The sequence below is a fragment of the Mirounga angustirostris genome, unplaced genomic scaffold, assembly GCF_029215605.1.
Source record: "Mirounga angustirostris isolate CCGP_5_RB_7025 unplaced genomic scaffold, mMirAng1.0.hap1 SCAF_6, whole genome shotgun sequence".
Taxonomy (NCBI): domain Eukaryota; kingdom Metazoa; phylum Chordata; class Mammalia; order Carnivora; family Phocidae; genus Mirounga; species Mirounga angustirostris.
The window spans coordinates 152,128,131-152,150,295 of NW_026991714.1; the positions used below are offsets into that span (position 1 = coordinate 152,128,131).

Sequence of the window (22,165 nt, forward strand, 5' to 3'; positions counted from 1 at the left end):
TTCAAGTAAGCTACCAAAGAAACATGAGTTGGCACTCAGATTCCATTTTAAAAATTACTCTAAGAGACTGTTTTCAATACAGGGAGCATGCGGCAAGCAAAACTGTGTGAACAGGAGCTTCGGAGCCCCTCAGCCAGGGGGCAAGCCCTGCCCTCAGCACCGACCTGCGCCGCCTGCGCCGCGGCCTCAGCCAGACACCTGGCCTCCTTGTCTCCAGAGCGGATGACCCTTCCTGCCTCAGGGGACTGTGTGGGGACTTCCTGAGCTGCTCCGTGCAAAGCATCTGGGACTTGCATGGACAGAGCCAGGCGCAGCTCTCATTGCAGACCTTGGGTTGTACTACGAAGCCAATGTGCTCCTTATTCAAAGTTAATTTGTGAAAGAACATCTTAAGAAATACAAAAAGACAAAAGAAAAATACAGTGCATCACACACATGCACGTTCTCACCAGAATTAAGTGTCAGCACTGGGTTACATTTGTGTTAGATTTTTAAATTAAGTTAATCATGACAGCAGCAGCTGAGGTTCCTTTAATCACAAGCGCTTGTCCCCTGCTGTCCACCCTCTCGCTGCCCGGCCGACAGCATCCTTCCCACCCACCAGAACTTGCTCTGTCCTGACGTCCAGCCAGGTCCACTGGGAAGGAGCCCAAGGCAGGGGCACTTGCATCAGGGAGTGTGGACAGGCCCCTTGGGAGAAACCTGTGGGAGTAGGGGCAAGATGGGAGAAGCCGGGGCAAAGCAGCAGAAGAGGTCGGGGCCTGATCCCACCCAGAGCTCGGGCACCTGCTCTGCAGTCTGAGCACCTGACGGTGAGGGAGCAGGGGTCTGTGGACCCCACACAGGTCAGTCATTGGGTCTGAGCCCCGGCGGGAGGCAGGAGTACTAGCCACAGCCCGCTGACATCCAGGGCTTCCCCAGGACAGGCAGTGGAAGGAGAAAATGCCCCAGAGGAAGTGCCTAAGCGCCCGAGCCCCAGGCCTGGCCTCCGGTCTGCACGGTCTCATCAGGCCGGTGTAATCCTAGATACCACCGCCTATTCCCATATTACGAGTATTCCTACTAGAATACAGGATTGAAGTAGGAGTTTAGACCAGGACACCTGAGGATCAGAGGAGTCCCAACAGCCTCATAGATAAATTAAGTATCAGTGGAGTGTTTGACAATTCTTGCACTAATTTTGAGGAAAGAATACATGTCCTAAGAACATTTTCCAAGCATGTTTGCTAAAATGCCAGTCAGATATTGGTGGAGATCATTTGTGTAATAAACATTTGCCACCATATCCGAATACCACATCTGGGGGCAGATCATACGATCTTACAATTTATACGAATTGCTTCAAAATGTCCCTTCTTGTTAAGACCCAAAGGTTCTTGGACTGGTGCAGACCAAGACAGCTTGTAAACACTGCTCGGCTGCTGTGGGACATCTGGAGGCTGTGGAGGCCACAACTGCCATTCTTGGGGTTTTCGGGGACACTGAGTCAGGTCTTCCGGGTCTAGCCTCTATGTCCAGGGAGGTGTTTTCTAGAATGAGGCCCGGAGCCCGCTGGGGCCTGGTGGGAGCCTTTCCACTCGTGTCAGGACTTTGCTGTGGGACGTGAGGATTGAGGGGACACACGGCCAGCTGCGGGACTCTACAGTCTAGATGGGGCGGCAGCCAACGTGGGCTTCTCTGCAGCCTGAACTCTGGGACCACAGGTCTCCAGTGCATCTATCAATTACCCGGGATGCCAGTGAAACCGCACTGTAAGTGGAACCATCTGGGGAGACAAAGGGTCTTTGTGAGAAGTCTCCCCCTCTTCTGTCGTTAGGGTGCTGCCCTAACCTCAGGGAGAAGCTGCTGGCCCCGGGGAGTGGGAGAACACCCTCCAGCGGTGACCACGGAACAGAGGACCCTCCCGGGGAAGCAGCAGTGTCTGGATCTAAAGGGAAAGACGGAGAGAGCGAGCACAACCCTCTCTCCAGAGTGCTGCTGCAGTGACCGGTCGGTTTTTTGTTTTGGTGGGGGGGTTAAATTTTTATTGTGGTAAGAATACTTAACATGAGCTCTAGCCTTTCAGATGTCTAAGTGTGCAACACGTATTATTGGCTATAGGTACGCCATTGGGAGCAGAGCTCCCCAGTGTATCCGTCTTGCGCAGCTGGAGCTGAACACGCTGAGCAACAGCTCCTCATGTCCAAGCACCATTTTACCGTTTGCTTCCCGGAGTCTATTGTAGACGCTTCCCTTAAGAGGAATCGTGCAGTATTCGTCCCTCGGTGACTGGCTCGTTTCACTCAGCATAATGTCTTCCAGCTTCTTCCCAGTTGTCAGATAATGCAGGATCTCCTTCTTTTTTAAGGCTGAATAATATTCCACTGTGTGTATGGACCACATTTTCTCTATCCATGTATCTGTTGATGGACATTAGGACTGTTTCCATGTCTTGTGAGTCATACTGCTATGAATGTGGGAGTGCAAATATCACTTTGGATCCCACTTTCAACTCTTTCGGGCATATACCCAGAAGTGGAGCTGTCAGGTCATGTGGCAGCTCTATTTTTAACTTTTTGAGAACCCTCTGTACTGTTCTCCACAGCGGCCACACGTTTGTGTCCCCAGCCACAGTCCACGAAGGCTCCAGGTGGCTCCACATCCTCACCAGCACTCATTGTCTTCTGTTGTTTTATGAACGGCCATCCCAGCAGGCGTGAGGTGAGATCTCATCGTGGTTTGGGTTTGCATTTCCCTGATGATGAGTGACGTGCAGCACCTTCTCACGTGCCCATTGAAGGCATCCCACTTTCTGACTTCGAAATACATTACAAAGCCACAGGCACCACGAAAGTATGCCCCGGCATACAGACAGACATGGAGACCCGTGGGCAGAACAGAGAGCCAGAAACAAACACATATACGGTCAAGGGGCCTTCACCAGCGGCCCCAAGAACACACAACGGGGAAGTCTCTTCAACAAACGGTGCTCAGGGGACTGGAAACGACGGTCAGAAGAACGAAAGTGCAGCCCTATCTTACATCACACACAAAAATCCACTCCACATGGACTGGAAACCCAAAGGTAAGGCCTGAAACTTGAACTTCCAGAGGAGAACACCAGGAAAGCACCGGGACACTGACTCTGGGGATGACATCACATGGCGTGGGCAGGACACCAAGCGCACCGGCAACGGAGAAAACATCAACAGTGGGAGCACACGAACCTAAACAGCTTCTGCCCAGCAGAGGAAGCCCCAGCCCAGCGGAAAGGCATCCTGCAGGAGGGCGGGAAAGGTTTGCACCCCGCCCATCTGATAAGAGGCTAATTTCAAAGATGAGTAAGGGACTTCAGTACCTCACTCAACAGCACAAAGCTAATAACTCAATTTGCAAATGGACTAAGGACTTGAACAGACACGTCTCCAAAGGAGACGTGCAAACGGCCACAGGTCATTTTTCACGATCGACAACTTTCAGGGACCGGCAAAGGCCTTTATGAGCCCTGAGGTGAGATTTCTTTTGCTAATTCAAATTAGTTACTAAGAGGCTTGTCAAGAATGTTTTTAAAAATTAAAAGATTTAGCTCATCACTCAACTGGCTTTCCTGAAACATGACTAAGTGGGTCTCACCAGAAGAACGGCCAAAAACATCACTTTAATTGATATATACATTTGTGGTTGATGGTTCCATCTTTTCTTATGATTTTACTCTTTTTTTTAATAAAGGTCATAACTAAATGTGATTTAAGTTTGTATTTGTGTAATTATTTTCACATAAGTGAATTTAGATGTCACTAACCAAATCTTGTCTGTCCTGAATTTCAGCTAAAAAGTCACTGTGTATTTGTAAACGTACAATTAACCCTGACTGACCCGAGCAAGCCATTCCCAGGGCTGCTCCCCAGCCTCCAAAGCTCCCAGACTCTCCCGTCCACCGGGAAGCTGGAAGTGGGAGCACTGTCACCAGTAGGACAGGGAGGGCACCCCGGGGAGCCACACGTGCACGGTTCAAAAGTGGCAGTTACCCCGCGGGGAGCATTTCGCACAGGCATTCCCCTGAGGCGGCTCACAGCTGACCATGCCTCTGTAAGGAGACGGTAGGCCCAAAATACAGTGGAGAAAGGGATGGTCAGACAGAAGCCCCTGCTGAGTCCGGGGGAGGTGGGGAGCACAAACGCACACTCTGCATTCCACCCCCATCGGTCAATGAGGGACCCAGTCACCTGCCACCTCCAGTTAGGGAACGTGCACACGGCTGCCAAGCAGCCCACTGTCTGGGCTCCTCAGAAACAGCTCAGTAAATCCAACCTACTTCCCACCCTGGCTCCAGATCCCCAAACGTGGGGATCGAAGACTCATCCCCAACTCTCTCTGACCATCTGCCCATTGAACCTGGGGTGGGGGGGCTTGCCTGAGTCCCCAGATTATTCCGGGGTTTCCAGTGGCTGGCGGAAGAAGGGGAACTGGAGAATGAGTGATTAGTGTCGGGACCATCCACAGCCGATGATCACGGGAGACGAGAGGAAGAAATGCTTCCATTTCTCACAGAGAGGGAAGAGACTGAGCTGTTGTAAGCCTTGATTGGATTTGTTTTTTTTTATTGTGGTAAAATACACAGGACCTAAATTGTGCTATTTTTAAGCATCCCCGTCTGTGGCATGAAACATGTCCACCCTGTTGCACAACAGCAACTCCACCTGTCCCCAGAGCTGTTTTATCTTCTCCAGCTGGAAGTCTGTCCCCGAGGAGCAACTCAGCGCCCGCCCTGCTGAGCCCTGCTAAGTCTGAGCCAGACAGCCCTGCCTTCCTGCCAGGCTGCAGAAGTACGAGATCCTGTGTGATGGCTGGCCGGAAATCCTCAACAAATATGCATACGGATTTGTAAGGAACTGAGGGCCAGAAGTTTCTAAAGGTGCTTTAAAATGTGCACAGAAATCACGAGTACTAGACATGAGCAGAGGCCAGCGGCCCCGGGATGACGTCTGGAATGGTGCTCTCCACGCGGCCTGCCCCTGTAAGGGGAGGGGGCTTCACCACGGGGTCAAGGTCAACGTCAGAGGCAGAGAGGGCCCAGCTTTACACCCTGTCACTGACATCCTGGGACAGGGCGCTGGGCTCCAAGGCCCCATGCACAGATATGCAGTCGCAGTCACTACTGCCAGGCCCCATTCAAAGCACCTCAAATGCATCATTCCATCGCTCACTGCTTTTTCCAGAAGAGGAAACCGAGGCACAGGGTCAGTGATGGGAGAAGCAGGGGAGTCCCAGGCAGGCAACTACCCCAGCCCTGCGATCCACCAGACACCACTACTTCATGTACTGGGTTTGAGGCCTGCCTCGTCTGGCTAAATATACTATTCAAATTTCTCCGGAAAATCGGAAGTACTTCCCACATAGAACAAGGGAACTCCCTGCCCCTCCACAAAGGTCCCATTTTCTCACAACCTCAATGACTCAGGGACGCCCAGATATTCAGAACGTGGTTGGCGGCATCTCCTGGGAGCTTATCAAAAGGCAGACTTCAGGGCGCCTGGGTGGCTCAGTTAAGCGACTGCCTTCAGCTTCAAGCTTTCTGATCAACTACCAATTTATAGGAAATACAGAGGTCATGATCCTGGAGTCCCTGGATTGAGTCCCGCATCGGGCTCCCTGCTCGGCGAGGAGCCTGCTTCTCCCTCTAACCCTCCCCCCTCTCATGTACTCTGTCTCTCTCTTTCATTCTCGCTCTCTCAAATAAATAAATAAATCTTTAAAAAAAAAAAAAAAGGCAGACTTCAGGGATCCTCCCAGACCTAGTGTCCCCATGTTAACAAGACCCTCCTACCCCTGAGACCCATGTGTAGTTTGAGGAGCATGGGTCTGGAGAGGCAGCTGTTGGGGTCAGAGAAGCCCAGTTTGGACAAGCCTCTGTCCTTAATAGTAGAGTGAGGATAATTATTCCCTCAAACGGTTTTAGATTGTTAAAAATGACCATTCAGTACACTGACATACAGTGTCACTAAGTACAGAGTAGTTTCCTTCTCATTGCATTTGAGGGAAAAAATGCACTGTTCAGTTTTAAACAGCAATATTCCAGGAAATGATCTGGTAAAACAGTTATAATCAGAAAATGTAATGGAAAAAAGATACCTAGGGTTGAGCTACAAGTGCAAGACCTGTCTAACAAAACAAAAAACCAAAAACAGAAAGAAAAGGAAGCCCTTAGATACATAAAAAGTATTTATCATGGTAAAATACTCCGTGTCTCTGAGTGGTAAGTCTCAAGACTGGAAAGCTACTGCTTATCCTGCAATTAATCAGTAAATTCAGCAGAAATCTAATCGATGTCTTATGTGGCTTTTATTTTTAAAATCTGATAAAATGATTCTGAGGTTGATTTGCACGAATAAGCGTGTGAAAAAAGCCAGGAGCTTTCTAAGAAATAACAGGGGACAATGGAGAAGTAGGCTGTCCACATGAGGATGTGCACTGGGCCTGGACCCTGACTTTTCACTTTTCTGCATGTGTTATGTTTTAATAATAAATCCACATACATGCACGCGCCCCCCCCCCCATGTACACACACACACACACAGTGCTACAGCCACCAGATGAGAATGACAGATCAAAGAACAGAAGAGAAAGCACAGAAGCAATCCCATATATGGTAGAAATGGAATTTACAATCAGTGGAGAAAAATGTGTTAGAATAACTGGTTAATATCTGGGGAAGAAATCGAGCTAGACATATCCTTTGCCCCCCCAAATTTTTAGGTAGACCAAAGTTTTAAATGTTAAGAATGAAAGAAAAATCATGCAAAGTTGAAGATGCATAATTACATATCAGTGTAAACACTGTACAGAATTTGGGGGAAAGGAAGGCCTTTCTTGAGTAAATCTCAAGCTAGAAACCAGAGAAAAAGAGGCTGACAGACAGGAAAGTCCTACATGCAGCTAAGGGGACCATAAGCATCACTGAGAAGAAAGTGAAAAATTATAAAGTGGGAAAAATATTTGTATTTGAGAGAAAAACATACTTATTAGCCTTTATATATAAAGAAGTCTTAAAAATAAATAACAAAAAGATACAGGTCCCAATAGAAAAACGGGCAAAGACGGGAAGTTCATAAAAGAAGATATGCACATGACCAATAAACATATCAGAAACGGAATGCAGGATACCCAGATGAAAAGAACAATGTCAGCAGCAAAGATCAGAAAGGCAAGGATCAAAAAACAACTTTTGCCAAAAAATCAAAATCGAATCTGATCAAGCTTTCTGATCAACTACCAATTTATAGGAAACACAGAGGTCAGAGGACTAGGTAAAACACAAGAGAGACACGATTAGCAAAATCTTGACAAACTCTATGAACAAACCAGCTTCTTGAAAACACAGTCCAAGGGGGAAAAAAGTGGGAGACCCTCGATCAGAAGAGACAGAACTCATCAGCCCATCGGATATGTAGACCTTATTTGGATCCCAATTCGAAATAAGTCATATAAAAAACCCAAATCAATCATTTATGAAATTGATAAAGTACACAGGAATTTAAGCAGAGACTATAGAAGGAACTATTGTAAATGGTTTTTTTGAGGACTAACAATCTTTTGTGGTTATGCTCTTTAAATGCCTCTGGGAGGGCCACTCGGAAATAATTACAGGTGAACTGACATTACATCTGGGACCTGCTTCCAGTGTGTGGAGCGGGTGGGTAGCCAGAGCTGGCCACGGGCTGGGCATTGCCAGAGATGAACGCGGTTGAAGGAGTCCCTTGTACTGTTTCTTCTGCCAACTTTTGGGCACGTTCATAATGTTCCAAGTTTAAAGAAAGAACAGAGCAGGCTCTACCTAGTCTTGGTGAAAGAGAAGGGAGGTGGGCTCTTGGGACCAACTTTCTAGAGGGCAGAAAACCAGAATGTACCCTCCGTCCCACCAGTTCAACTTGTAGAATGTCCTCTTATGAAAATAATTGGAAAACTTTATAAAAACGTGTAAGAATGGTTATCCAGCAATTTTTGTAATAGCAGGTAGATAAAACGGATGAAGGAATGAGAAGAACATACACACACATTCCAGAGGGACTGGACAAAGGCACTGGGGCACTTCCATTCAAGGGGACGATGTGCAGCCATTTAAGGAGAGGACCCCGTACACATTCATGAACATGAAAACACGCGCATGGTGTTAACATCAGAAGGACACCGTCTATGGGCATATATGTTTATGAAGAAAGTTTTACAGGGACACATGCTACCATCAGTGGTGGGACTGGGATGATGGGGTCCTGGGGGACTTTCATATTTGTATTTCATTTTCCTTGATGTATAGTCTTAAATTTTTTCTGTCCTCAGTATGGATTTGAGGCAAAATTTTAAATGTTTTAGAAGGAAATTTGTGAATATACTGTATTTTAAAAGGAGGCAAACATTTCGAAGGATGTTAGTATCTCTTCCTTCACCACTTACCACACCTTTGAGTTTTCCGAAATGAGCTTGAGTTGGTCGGTTTTCAGCCACCATAGATCATTTTGTGAAATGACAAGAGGGACATGCCGAAATACGAACAGTGGGGGGTTGTGGGTTCAAGGACAAACTGAAAACGAATCTAACGGCACTGCGCGGACACAGGCGCTAGTCGGCCTCCTCGAGGGACACGGGCAGGTCTTTGTCTACTCTTGACAAGAGAACAGACAGGCGCCGGTGGCTCAGTCGGTTGAGCCTCTGCCTTCGGCTCCGGTGTGATCCCCGGGCACGGGATCGAGTCCCCGGCGGGCTCCCCGCTCAGCGGGGGGTCTGCTTCTGTTTCTCTCCCTGCCCCTCCCCCCACTGGCGCGCGCGCGCTCTCAAATAAATAAAACTTAAGAAAAAAAGGAAAACACAGATGAAGCGCTTTAAAGCGATGAGCGCACAGCCGTGGGCCTTACGGGTGGCGTGCGCGCAGGTCTGGCCGGTCGGCCGACTGCTCCGGACTCGGGCGCGACAGCTCTGGTGGCCGGGAGGGGGCTGCCGGGCGGCGGCGTGGGGCCGCCCCGACAGTCCTCCGGGGAATCCGGCGCCACGGGCGGGCCTCGAGCCTGCCGCGCTGCGCGTCCCGGCCTTCCCTTCCGAAGGGGGAAAAGGCACCGCCACACTCACCTACAGACTCCACAAGCAACCTTTTCCGGCAAAACGGGCGGACTCGGAGCCGGAGCCCCCAAAACGAAGCGCCGCGCGCTCCGGGACGGCGTCCCCGCCGCCGCCCCGGGCGACGTTTGCGGGCCGCGAGCGGCCCCCCGCCACAGCCGCCCTCCGCGCGCCCCCCACGGCCGCCCTCCCCGCGCGCCCACGGCCGCCCTCCGCGCGCCCCACGGCCCCCCCTCCGCGCCGCCCACAGGCCGCCCTCCGCGCGCCCCACGGCCGCCCTCCCCGCGCGCCCACGGCCGCCCTCCGCGCGCGCCCACGGCCGCCCTCCCCGCGCGCCCACGGCCTCCCCTCCGCGCCGCCCACAGGCCGCCCTCCGCGCGCCCCCCACGGCCCCCCACCCCGCGCGGCCCACGGCCGCCCTCCGCGCGCCCCCCACGGCCGCCCTCCCCGCGCGCCCACGGCCGCCCTCCGCGCGCGCCCCACGGCCCCCCCTCCGCGCCGCCCACAGGCCGCCCTCCGCGCCGCCCACAGGCCGCCCTCCGCGCGCCCCACGGCCGCCCTCCCCGCGCGCCCACGGCCGCCCTCCGCGCGCGCCCACGGCACCCCCTCCGCGCCGCCCACAGGCCGCCCTCCGCGCGCCCCACGGCCGCCCTCCCCGCGCGCCCACGGCCGCCCTCCGCGCGCGCCCACGGCCCCCCCTCCGCGCCGCCCACAGGCCGCCCTCCGCGCGCCCACGGCCGCCCTCCCCGCGCGCCCACGGCCCCCCCTCCGCGCCGCCCACAGGCCGCCCTCCGCGCGCCCCACGGCCGCCCTCCGCGCGCGCCCCACGGCCGCCCTCCGCGCGCGCCCCACGGCCCCCCTCCCCGCGCGCCCCACGGCCCCCCTCCCCGCGCGCCCCACGGCCCCCCTCCCCGCGCGCCCCACGGCCCCCCTCCCCGCGCGCCCCACGGCCGCCCTCCGCGCCGCCCACGGCCGCCCTCCGCGGGCGCCCCACGGCACCCCCTCCGCGCGCGCCCACGGCACCCCCTCCGCGCGCGCCCACGGCACCCCCTCCGCGCCGCCCACAGGCCGCCCTCCGCGCGCCCCACGGCCGCCCTCCGCGCGCCCCACGGCCGCCCTCCCCGCGCGCCCACGGCCGCCCTCCGCGCGCGCCCACGGCCCCCCCTCCGCGCCGCCCACGGCCGCCCTCACCGCGCGCGCCCACGGCCGCCCTCACCGCGCGCGCCCACGGCCGCCCTCACCGCGCGCGCCCACGGCCGCCCTCACCGCGCGCGCCCACGGCCCCCCCCTCCGCGCCGCCCACGGCCCCCCCTCCGCGCCGCCCACGGCCGCCCTCCGCGCGCGCCCACGGCCCCCCTCCGCGCCGCCCACAGGCCGCCCTCCGCGCGCCCCACGGCCGCCCTCCCCGCGCGCCCCACGGCCGCCCTCCGCGCGCGCCCACGGCCCCCCCCTCCGCGCCGCCCACAGGCCGCCCTCCGCGGGCGCCCCACGGCCGCCCTCCCCGCGCGCCCACGGCCCCCCCTCCGCGGGCGCCCCACGGCCGCCCTCCCCGCGCGCCCACGGCCCCCCCTCCGCGCCGCCCACGGCCGCCCTCCCCGCGCGCGCCCACGGCCGCCCTCCCCGCGCGCGCCCACGGCCGCCCTCCCCGCGCGCGCCCACGGCCGCCCTCCCCGCGCGCGCCCACGGCCGCCCTCCCCGCGCGCGCCCACGGCCGCCCTCCCCGCGCGCGCCCACGGCCGCCCTCCCCGCGCGCGCCCACGGCCGCCCTCCGCGCGCGCCCCACGGCCGCCCTCCGCGCGCGCCCACGGCCCCCCCTCCGCGCCGCCCACAGGCCGCCCTCCGCGCGCGCCCACGGCCCCCCCTCCGCGCCGCCCACGGCCGCCCTCCCCGCGCGCCCACGGCCGCCCTCCGCGCGCGCCCACGGCCCCCCCCTCCGCGCCGCCCACAGGCCGCCCTCCGCGGGCGCCCCACGGCCGCCCTCCCCGCGCGCCCACGGCCGCCCTCCCCGCGCGCCCACGGCCCCCCCCTCCGCGCCGCCCACAGGCCGCCCTCCGCGCGCCCCACGGCCGCCCTCCCCGCGCGCCCACGGCCGCCCTCCGCGCGCGCCCACGGCCCCCCCTCCGCGCCGCCCACAGGCCGCCCTCCGCGGGCACCCCACGGCCGCCCTCCCTGCGCGCCCACGGCCGCCCTCCGCGCGCCCCACGGCCGCCCTCCCCGCGCGCCCCACGGCCGCCCTCCCCCGCGCGCCCACGGCCGCCCTCCGCGCGCGCCCACGGCCCCCCCTCCGCGCCGCCCACAGGCCGCCCTCCGCGGGCACCCCACGGCCGCCCTCCCCGCGCGCCCCACGGCCGCCCTCCCCGCGCGCCCCACGGCCGCCCTCCGCGCCGCCCGCCGCGTCTGCGCCCGCCGCTCCGCCTCCCGCGCTCCGCCACAGCGAACAAGCAGCGCGCGGACAGCCCGGAGCCCGCCACTGCCCCGGCCTCACGTGGGCTTCCCTCCCGGCTCCAAGCGCAGCCCGAGGCGCGCGGGGCGGAGCCGCGGGCGCGGGCGGCGGCCGGGCGCGGGCGGCGGGCTGGGAGGGGATTCTGGTCGGCCCGCGGCGGCCTGCGGCCTGCAGCGACCCGGCCTGGCGGACCACACGTGGTGAGGCCATACGGAGGCCACACCTCGCAAGCGCCCGGCCGACACGCTCCCTCCGCATCCGGGAACCCGGGGAATTCGCGCTCCCGCGGCCGGCTCCAGCGTCAGCCCCACCTCTGTCCTTGTCACCGCGGCCCCAACCTTGCGCGCCCTGGGGCTTTCCGGAGGAGGGCCTGCTTTGGGGCCTGGGGCCGCACAGGAGCGTCACCAAGGCCGCCGTGCGTGTCCCCTGCCCCCGCAGGCCCCGTGGGCCGTCCCCCGGCCACAGACGGGCCGAGGCTCCAAGGCGCCGGGGCCGGGCGACGCGGCGAGGCGCTGGGGGGCGTGAGCCCCGCGCCCCGAGTGCCCGGCTCCACTCGGCGTGCTTCCCCGCGGGCAGGAAGACGCGTGGGGCCTCGTCCCCGCAGAAGACGCTTTCCATTCACCACGTGGCCAGCGACGGTGCGCCACTCCCCTCTAGCCACTCGGTGGACAAGCACCAGTCCGTGCGGGGCCACTCCTCTCCCCACGGCTCTGGGGGAAGGGGGGAGCTCACACACACAAAGAAATGTTGCGAACCTCAGAACGCCCCAATTCCCGGCCTCCCTGCGAACCGAGATGTGTCTGCTCTTGGAGAGAGGGGCCCACGAAAGCTGCTGAGCAGCACAGACCGAAGGCCGCGGACCTGAGCCTCGCTGCTCGGGGCCTTGGCCGCCGCGTCTCAGGCGGTCGGCGACCTGACCCGGGGCCGAACGCCGGTGACCTCCCAAGATGCCGGGGGCAGAAAAGGCTCATCTCGCTCCCCAACACACCAGCGTGCCCTGCGATTCCGGGTAACCCACATCCCAGCTAGGACGGTGCGGGCTTCTGCCCTTCCGTGCCACATGAAGTCCCTCCACGACCACGTGCCGTGGCCATGGGTGGACTGGCCCTTCAGACCGTCGTGCTGAGGGGCGGCCACTGGCAGAGAACGGGGCCCTGGGGATGACACAAGAACAACACGGGGACTGCGGGGTCTCTGTCCCCCTCTGGCTTTGGAAGGGTGAAGAACCTGGCACAGCCCTATAACCCAGCGGTTCTGTGAGGACCTTGTCTGTTAAGTACTGGGACATCTCAGGAAACCTTCAGACCCAGGGAAGAGGACGCCATCAGACGATGCACGGAAAACCCAAGAGAAATGAGAAATTTCCATTTTAATACAAAAGAGGCCCGTGCCTGATAACTTCATTTGGGGAATTACACAGAACAGATTGGATACCAGCATTTAGTGAAATTCAGTGTAAGATTATAGAGCATTTTAAATATAAAAATAAGTCTTTTAATTAAAAAAGAACACATAAGCAGCCCTGAATCCATCCACAAAACAACTGGAAAGTGTGAAAACAGGGCTGCATCTGGATACGTGGTTCCAGAAGCCACACGGTTCTCAAACCTCACAGGAAAGTTGATAGTGACATTTTTTTTTAACTTTTAAATGACGCAAACGATTTCCTTGTCAAGAAAGATACATCTGGAAGGTGTAGCAGGGGACAACGGTTTGAGGGCTCCTCTGAGGTGACGGGGTCCTCCTGGCTCTCACACAGCAGGTGGTGGGATCTCCTGGACAGGGGACACGGGCTGTGATTTGAACAGGTGGGCACCCAGGTCCATCATGAGGGCGACCCTCGTTGGCACATGGACGGAACCTTCCAACTTGCACCTTCTATTGGCTCTCGGTGTGGTTAAGATGTCCCTACAATGATACAAAAACACATCATGGGAATGGATTTACCGAGGCTGTCTGTTCACCCACACGCAGCACTTGCATTTAAAATGACAGGGCCACCACTTGTAAAGAATGTTTTATTTCTGAGGTAAATACACATTTATAGACTATATATAAAACATATAATAAAAAAGATATTTAAAGCACTTCCTACAGTGCCTGTTACATAGAATGTTCTCAATAAACATTATTTTTCTTCTCCCCTACAGTGCTATGAGGGGAAAAAAAAGAGTGAAAATATAATTTATATATTCATAAAACAGAATTTTTTAAAATGATGTCTAAATATTGAGTAGGGATCCAACACAAAGGCACTGTAGCAGCCGCTCTCAGGCGGACCAGGCTTTGGAAGTGACCCAGGTTTGTAACAGTCCTCTGCCCACCTCGTCTCATGCCTCCTCACCTTTACCCACAGAAGGAACTGGGAGGACCAGATGGCTAGGGGCAGACAGGTGGCCAGACACTGAGCCACTGTGAAATGAGAGGTGATGTCCAGCATCTAGAAACCTTTATCCCACTTGGCCATGATCCGGGCAGAGAGCAGTGGATCTGTGGCCCAATGGCAGGAGCCAGCAGGGGAGCCCTGCTCTCCAAGACCACATCATGATGCCAGTGGGCTCCCTAGGCTGGTGGAGGCCAGGAAGGCTGGGTTGGGCCAGGTGTCCATTTCCTAGAAGGCGGTGCTGTCCTGAGCCATGGGGACCCAGCCTGAGAGACCTGGGACTGGCAAAGAGTCAGGGAGGTGGCACCCAGGCTTGTGAGCACGTGTGTCACAAAGATGAATCATTCAGGTGGACCAGAAGGGGATGCTCTGGAGGCTGCTGATTCTACCTAAGGAGGGGTCTGGAAGGCTTCACGTAGGAGAGGTATCTTGAGTGGACCAAGAAGACAGAATAGAATCTTACAAGGTGGGAGAGAGCCTCCCAGGCAATGAGAACAGCAGGTGAGAATGTTCCAGAACGAGAGAAGCCATCTGGGATGACAGAAGGCAGGGTTCACGGCACACACAGGCAGGGACAGGGGATCTATTTGGATAGTCAGGCTGCGCCCAGATTGTGAATACAGGTGCTGAATTTATTCAACGGGCCGGTGTTTCCCAAAACAGTCCCAGAAATGCATGTGTAACAGGCATCCCTTCATAAAAGGGACATTTTCCAAACACTGGATTGAATAAAATTAAACGAATGTCTTTACTGTGATTCTTGGGTTCTTTAATCATCTACTATGCATTAAATCTCCAAAAGGTGGGGAAAGGACTTAGCACTTCCCAGATGTTTTTGGCCAGGAAGCTCCTGTCGTGAGAGCCTTGGCAGCAGGAGCCTGGGTGAGGGAGCACTGCTCCAGACACAGGAAACTGCAGTGATGAGGTCAGACAGAGCTTGGGAAGCTCCCTCTCAGGGCCTGTGGGAGAAGGAATGCAGTGGACAGGCTCAGGAGGCCAGACTCCAGAGAGGACGGGGCCTCTCTCAGGGGAGGGACAGTGAGACTGGCTGGTGGGGGGGGGGGGATTGGACAATGCTCTTTAATTAACTTCATCATCATCATCCTCGTCGTCATCACTGTTGCCAATAGCACCACCAGCATGTGGCTCAAAAACCAAATTTTCCTTTTAAGGTCTTCACTGAGAGGTCTCCATCTAGCCCCTGTCCCCACCCTCCCCATGCAATGGGGTTATCTGAAGATGTGTTGGAGCGAGAATGACCAGACTCTTAACAATTACATAGAGCCATGTCACTATGAAAACTGAGATCCAGGATCTCAAGCACAAAAGGACCTGCAGAAACTGCTCCTTAAAGCCTGCCTCCCAGTGCCCTGTCAGGTTCCCACACCATCCTATTCACTCCTCTCGACACCTTTGCTTGTCAACGTCCCTCTCGCAGCACAGAGCCACAGTGACACCCAAAGAGGAGCCTATCTATCCCTGACCGAGAGGTCGGGAGTGCAGCCCCTGGACCCTGCAGCGTCCTGTGGCGCACGCCAGCCCCCAGAGGCGCGTGTGACAGTGGGGTCTGGGCACTGACTGCGTCTCCGACTCGACAGGAGTGAAGAGGTTAGTTGTGCCCATAGGCTTGTGCTCACTGACGATGCCCTGTTGCCTGATCAGGCTTGAAAAGTCATCTCGTAAGATACAGTAGGAACACATCACTTTTGATAAAATACACTTCCATCAGTTTTCCACCAAAGAAAGATGTGTTTTGAACATAGCTTTTATTCATTTCTAATACCAGGATCAAAGAGGCCTCAGGCCCAAAGGTGTCCACGTTTGGACACAGCAGAGTAAGTGTCAAAGCTCAGACCCTCTTGGAGGCAGAAGGAGAGAAGCGTTGTGTCCCATACAAGGGAACTTCCGGAAGATTAACAGCTGACTTCCCATCAGAAACACAGAAGTCAGGAGGCAGTGAAAGGACGTATGCAAAGTGCTGAATGATGGTCCATCGAGAGTTCTAGATCCAGTCAAACTAGCCCCCAGAAATGAAGGCACCCCTGAGCCAGCCCCAGGTGCACAGAGACAAGCTGTGGCTAGCAGACCTAGCCTGCGACAAATGCTGAAGGGAATCCTGCAGGCCCAACTGAAAGGATACTGGTCAGGAACTCAAAGCCAGACCTTCATATTTTTCTGAAAATGCTAACTTGCCTTTTAACGCAGTTCACCCTCTCCTCGGGGTGGAACAGATTTTACTCTTTGAGAAGATTTTGTTCTGTTCGTCTAATCATCTGAAGATTTGCTGCTCCTCACATCAGGAAGAAATAGCATGAATGCGACTTGTTTCCTAATTATTACCAGAGTAGAGTTCATCTATCTCTCCCTCCATCCGAGCTACGCTTCCAGTGCACCCACAGCCTTGGGCCTCATGCTGCAGAGGGCCCCCATTTGGCCCATTTCGGCTGTACCTCTCCATGGGGTAAAGAATCCACAGGGCCAATAGGATGTCCCCACCCAAAGCCCCTGTTCCTCTTCCAGAGCCTACTTCTTGGGGCCAGCCTTTTCTCCAGGTATGTTCTCCTGAGGGCAGACCACCCCATTACTGCCCTACTCCTGGCCTTCCTTCAAGGCTTAATTGTCAGCATGTGTCTGAAGTAGTTGAGGAGAGCAGGGCCCACATCAAGGCAAAGGACACTTGATTCTTGAGATGACCTTTTTTTGGCCTCCGTTCCAGATTTTCCCATAGTTCAGAGGCCCTGGAACTTGCCCTAGCCTCATCCATGTAGGACCCTTCTAGGGGGTGGGAGTGGACAATAGGAACAAAGCTCAGTACTTGGCAGTACTCAGTAACAGCTTCAAGCAAGCCACTTAGAACAACAGTGAGCAAACTTTATAACCTGTTTCCCACTGATTATCTTCGAAGGGACCAAGTTGGAGAAACACTCCACTTAGAGCAGGGGGAAGGGTAAGTGGGTAGGACTGAAGTCAGGGGAGGTGGAGTTGGCCAGGTGGCATCCCATAACCTTGCTCACGCTTCTGAGGTTGAGTCAGGTGCTCGCGCTGGGGAAGAAGATCTAGGGCTGAATCCAGGCTGAGGCTCGAGCTGGGCACAGCTCCACCTGCCCGAGCAGGGCGACTTACAACACTCACATCCCAGATGTGCGAGGATCGGGAGTATCACAGAATACTGTTGAGCTGGACACAAACAGGTCATTTTAAAAACAGGGTATGTGGAGGAATGTGCATTCTAGGAAAAGCCTGGAGTTTAAAACTAAAAAACAAATTGCACGCACAGCTTTCGTGGACTTTGGAAGCAGGCACTAAGGCCAGACTCTCCAAAATCCAGTTATCAGGCTGTTCTTTTACATAAAATCGTTTTAGCTCGAACTCATGGATCCGGGCTCTAGTGGAGGGGCATCTGGCGCTCGGAGGGGATGCTGATGTCACAAGCTGGCTCCCCCATGAGGAGCCTGAGGACTTTAAAAGAACCCACTTACCGGGGCTGCTGCTGTCTTTTTTTTTTTTTTTTTTTAAGATTTATTTATTTATTTGAGAGAGCGAGAATGAGAGAGAGTACATGAGAGGGGGGAGGGTCAGAGGGAGAAGCAGACTCCCCGCCGAGCAGGGAGCCCGATGCGGGACTCGATCCCGGGACTCCAGGATCATGACCTGAGCCGAAGGCAGTTGCTTAACCGACTGAGCCACCCAGGTGCCCCTGCTGCTGTCTTTTTAAATTTTTGTTTTAATTTTAATTTTACACCATTTGACCCCTTTAACCCATTTCTCCAACGCCCTATCCCCTACCTTTGGCATCCACCCACCTGCTCTCTGTATCTACGAGCCACTTTTTCTTTTTCTAAATAAAAGATTCCACACATAACTGGGATCATACAGTAGGAGTCTTTTTCTGACTTATCTCACTCGGTATAATGCCCTTGAGGTTCATCCGTATTGTTGCAAATGGCAGGATTTCATTCTTTTTTTATGGCTGAATAACATCCACTTTGTATATATACAGTTTCTCTATTCATTCATCCATCCTATGTTTGAATGTTCATCTTATATCCAACAAGGATGATGAATATTAGTCCTAGCACTTTATCTATAGCTTTTCTTGGATTTTCTGTGTAGATAATTCTATCATCTGGAAATAACAGTTTATGTTTTTCCTTTCCAATTCTCACACCATTGCTTCTTTTTTCTTGTCTTAACGCGCCAAAGGTCAAAGCATCATCCCTCCCTGGACAGTCAGGCACCCCAGCACACGAGCACACTCAGTGCACTAGACAGAAGTGGAGACAGCAAGCGAACCCGTGCTTCCCTCTTCGTCAACGGAAATGCTTCCATGAAGTAGGACAAACCCCAAACCTCCCCAGGATAAACACTTCTATTTCTGGTTTGCTGAGTTTTTATCATGGGTAGGATTTGGAGTAACTGGATGCTGTTTCTGCATCAATTTAGATGATCCTTTGGGGTTTTTTTCCTCCTTTGATCAATGTAGTAGTTTTTCTAATGTTAACTCACCCATGTGTTACTTCACAGGATTTTTTTTAACCTATAAAGCCATCTGTGGTGGTAGCTTTTGGATCACTTTCCCAGCTCTTCTCACTCATCACTATTACTGGTCCGTTTATATTCTCTTCTGGAGTCAATTTTGGTGGCCGCACTTCCTGTATGTGGGGGGCAGGGGGGCTCCCACTGGCGCTGGTCGTCCTGGCCCTGTGGTTCGTACAGCCGGCCCACACGTTCACACAGGCACTGTCCCCTGAGCACATCAAAGATGTCATGCCAAGGTCTTCTGAGGCCTGTGGTCAAAGCATCATCCCACCCTGGATAATCCATCATGTCTCCCCAGCAGCTCCACAGAATTTCCTCTTTACTGTCCTTCCCCTTCACCATGATGGATTTGCAGAGACATCACACCCAAGTCCCACCCGCCATGATTTCAGGAGAACAAAAAAGCTATAGACAAAAACATAACACACCGCACAGCTTGGGAGAGAGCACATTTGAGATACGAATGAAACACCCTGCATATCCTGAGCCCTCACGCCCTAAGGAGAAGTAAGCTCATAGTTCTAAACTTGAGGTCTCTCATTCTCAGAACCATCTTTTACTCTTTTAGTTAATATCAATGTTTTACATGTTTAAAATTGTATCTAAATGGCATCATTCTATACACAGTCTTCTGCCATTTCCTTAATTCATCCATTTTTACTGTGTATATTTCACTGAATTGATATACCCAAACTGACTTATCCATTGTCCTATTGGACAGGTGGGTTGTTTCTGGCTTTTTGCTAAGCAAACAATGTCACTGTAATTATTTTGTACACATCTCTTTGGGCATCTGTTACGGTGCCTTCTCAGGAAGGAATCTCCTGGGTCACAGGGAACATCTACCACCACCCTTAGTAGGTATTTGCTCTGTAAGTCACAAAGCCAAGGTGCACGGCCTCCAACGAGGTGGGCAGATCCTTTCACTCCACATTCTTGCCCACACTTCCATCATCAGCTTCTAACGAGCGACTCAGCACACTGTTCATACTCAGTCTCCTATGGATCATCTTTAAAGGGCTCAGGTTTGGCAAGTAATTCCTTTTAGATCAGGGGAAGGGATAAGTGGGTAGGACTGAAACGGGGGGAGGTGGACTAGGGCCAGAGGATAGAGGATGTCCCATATCCTTCTCCATACTTTGGAGCTTTGTTACTATTTTTTTTTTCCTGATAATTTGATGCTTTGAGTTGATACCCCTGATTACTAGCAAGGCTTAACGTCCGTTTACGTTTACTGGCTAGTTTGGTTTCCTCTTCTCTGAATTGCCAATTCATAGACTTTATCCACGTATCTGCTACACTCCATTTGGTATGTCACCAATGTCTTCCCTGCTTTATGGAAGGATCTTCTTAGTGATGAGGAATTTTGGTATGCAATGTGTCTTATGTACATAGTCAAATATATCAATCTTTTCCCTGTGGCTTTATTAGATTTTGTACTTTGCACATTTAGGGTCTTTAACCTTCCCCCCACCTCCCAGGATTGATTTGTGTGAGGTAGAGATCTAATCTTATTTTCCCTCATATAGATGGTCACACATCTTAGCACAGTTAGAGGACCCTGTCCTTCTCAAATGACTTGCTATACCATCTCTGCAATGCACTGAGCTGCCATATACCCAAGTTTAAAGCCCTCAAATTTATTGCATTGGTCTATTTCCCTGTCCCTGGGCCAACAGCACATTGTTGGAATTCTCACAACTTTGTAATGTATCTTGACATCTGACAGGTAATCTCTGTCACCTTGTTCTTCTGCTTCAAAATTGTCTGGCTACACATGTCTTTCTTCAATTCTGGGAAATTCTCAGCCACTATCTTTTCAAAAGCTGTAAGTCTTCTCAAGTCAGGTCTTTTCATTATCCTTTCCTCTCCTGTTCTGTAAATTCGTTCCTTCTGGATTTCCTGACAGACCTTCCATTCTTTCCTCTGACTCCCAATCACAGTTTCATACTTTCCATATCTTTCCATCTCATGCTGTTTTGGATGACCTCCCCAGATAAATCTAGTTCACTAATTCTGTCTTTAACTATGTCTCACTTCAATGATTGTATCATTCACTTTTAGAAGGATTTTTGGGGTTTTTTTTGACCTTCCAATTCTTTTTTCACACTGTCCTCTCCTTTCATTATGGCTCTATTTCTTCTATCTTAAATCTTATTATTTTTATTTTGAGAGAGAGAGTCCAGGAGCAGGGGGAAGGGCAGAGGGAGAGGGAGAGAGAGATTATCTCAAGCAGAGTCCTCGTTGAGCACAGAGCCCAACATGGGGCTTGATCTCATGACCCTGAGATCATGTCCTGAGCCGAAACTGAGAGTCAGTCACTTAACCCACTGTGCCACCCAGATGCCCCTGGCTCTATTTCTTCTTAATCATTTGTTTTTGCAATTTAAAATAATTAACTTTATAGTGAACTTCATATAGTGAAGTTCTTTTATAATACATTTCAGAATCTTGGAGGTTTGTTCTCCTGTTTGTTATAATTCCTGATGTGCCCCCCCCCACCTGCAGTGGTAGATGTTATGTTATTTATATTGTTCTGATGTGACATTCTCTGTGCAGACGGTCTCAGCTCTGAATCCCGTGTGCCTTGGACGGTGGAGATGTGCCCGCAAGATGATTCTGCATTTGCCACTGTCCAAGGCCTTAAAGGACTTCAAGAGTCTGTATCTATTTTTATGTTCATGCTTTCCTTTCGGTTCTCGTACCACTGGGACAGAATAAGCTTGGAACCCACACCCGTGTATGGCCTGGTATTTTAATTTCTAATGTCCTTAAGGTACAGGCAGAGCTCCCAGACTCAGAACTTTCTGCAAGGGTCCAGATTCTGGCTCCCACACCTCCACCAGTCAGTCACATCTGCCTCTGGGCATTAGAATTCCAACCCCTAGCCCCCAGCCCCCCTGCCCAGCCCATTCCAGGACCAAACCCAACAAAGGAGAACCTCGCCATGGCCACCAGGGATGTGTCTGGACGCACTGCTCTGTGCTCTGCCTGCACTCACGACAGACTGACTGTGTACCTGACACCGTGGTCCACCCGCAGCAGAAGGCGGTGAGCATCCATCCGCGCAGCTGAGCGGGCTCCCAGCAAGTCTACGTGACGTTTTCCTTAAAGTGCTTTTAATCCACAGCACCATCTCCTCATAGTTTCACTCACTTTATTTATAGAGAACGAAGCATTCGTTTTGTTTTTCCAGTCATCTGAAGGCTCTGTGTTCCTTCAGAGCCTGGAAATGATCTCAATAACATAGTTTTAAAAAAAAGAACAAACAAAACTATTTTCCTGGTTCCCATACTCTAGAGAAAACATTTACCGTCAGAAGCTAAATCTGAAGGTTTTGTAAGCAAGTCTACTCAAACGCCTCTATTTTGGGATTCACACTTGGTTGTACCAACACAGCCGGGCTCTTCCCTCGGCCGGCGTGCTCTTCCGTCTGAGCGATCCAGCGCTGTGCCTTCGCCAGGGAGCTCTCCCTGCGTCGGGTGTGATGCCGCAAAGACCCACACCCTGGCTGCAGCGCCTCACAGCGGCCGCTCGGTGCGCCCGGCGCGGGGCAGGGAGGCTGGCAGTCTGGCCACGAGCCCGCGGACTAGCCAAGAGGAGCAGAGCGGGCCGGGAACCTGCCCATCAACCACGGCGGACCTGACTCTCCTTATCTGTAAATGGACGGGGTTCAATGAACTCTAGGATCCTTGACAAACCTGGGGAAAACG

The 22,165-nt window shown here is 53.9% G+C and overlaps 1 non-coding gene across 2 annotated transcripts in view; it reads right to left on the reverse strand.

Moving 5' to 3' along the window:
* Positions 1-12,882: 12,882 nt before the first annotated feature.
* The window catches only part of LOC123846954 (uncharacterized), a 36,535-nt gene continuing 27,252 nt past the window's right edge, over positions 12,883-22,165 (reverse strand). Inside the window, exon 2 of one of the 2 annotated variants that reach the window (XR_010412622.1) lies at positions 12,883-13,438. This is a non-coding gene — a transcript (uncharacterized LOC123846954). The remainder of the gene's footprint in view (positions 13,439-22,165) is intronic. The other variant, XR_010412624.1, reaches the window with a different exon arrangement.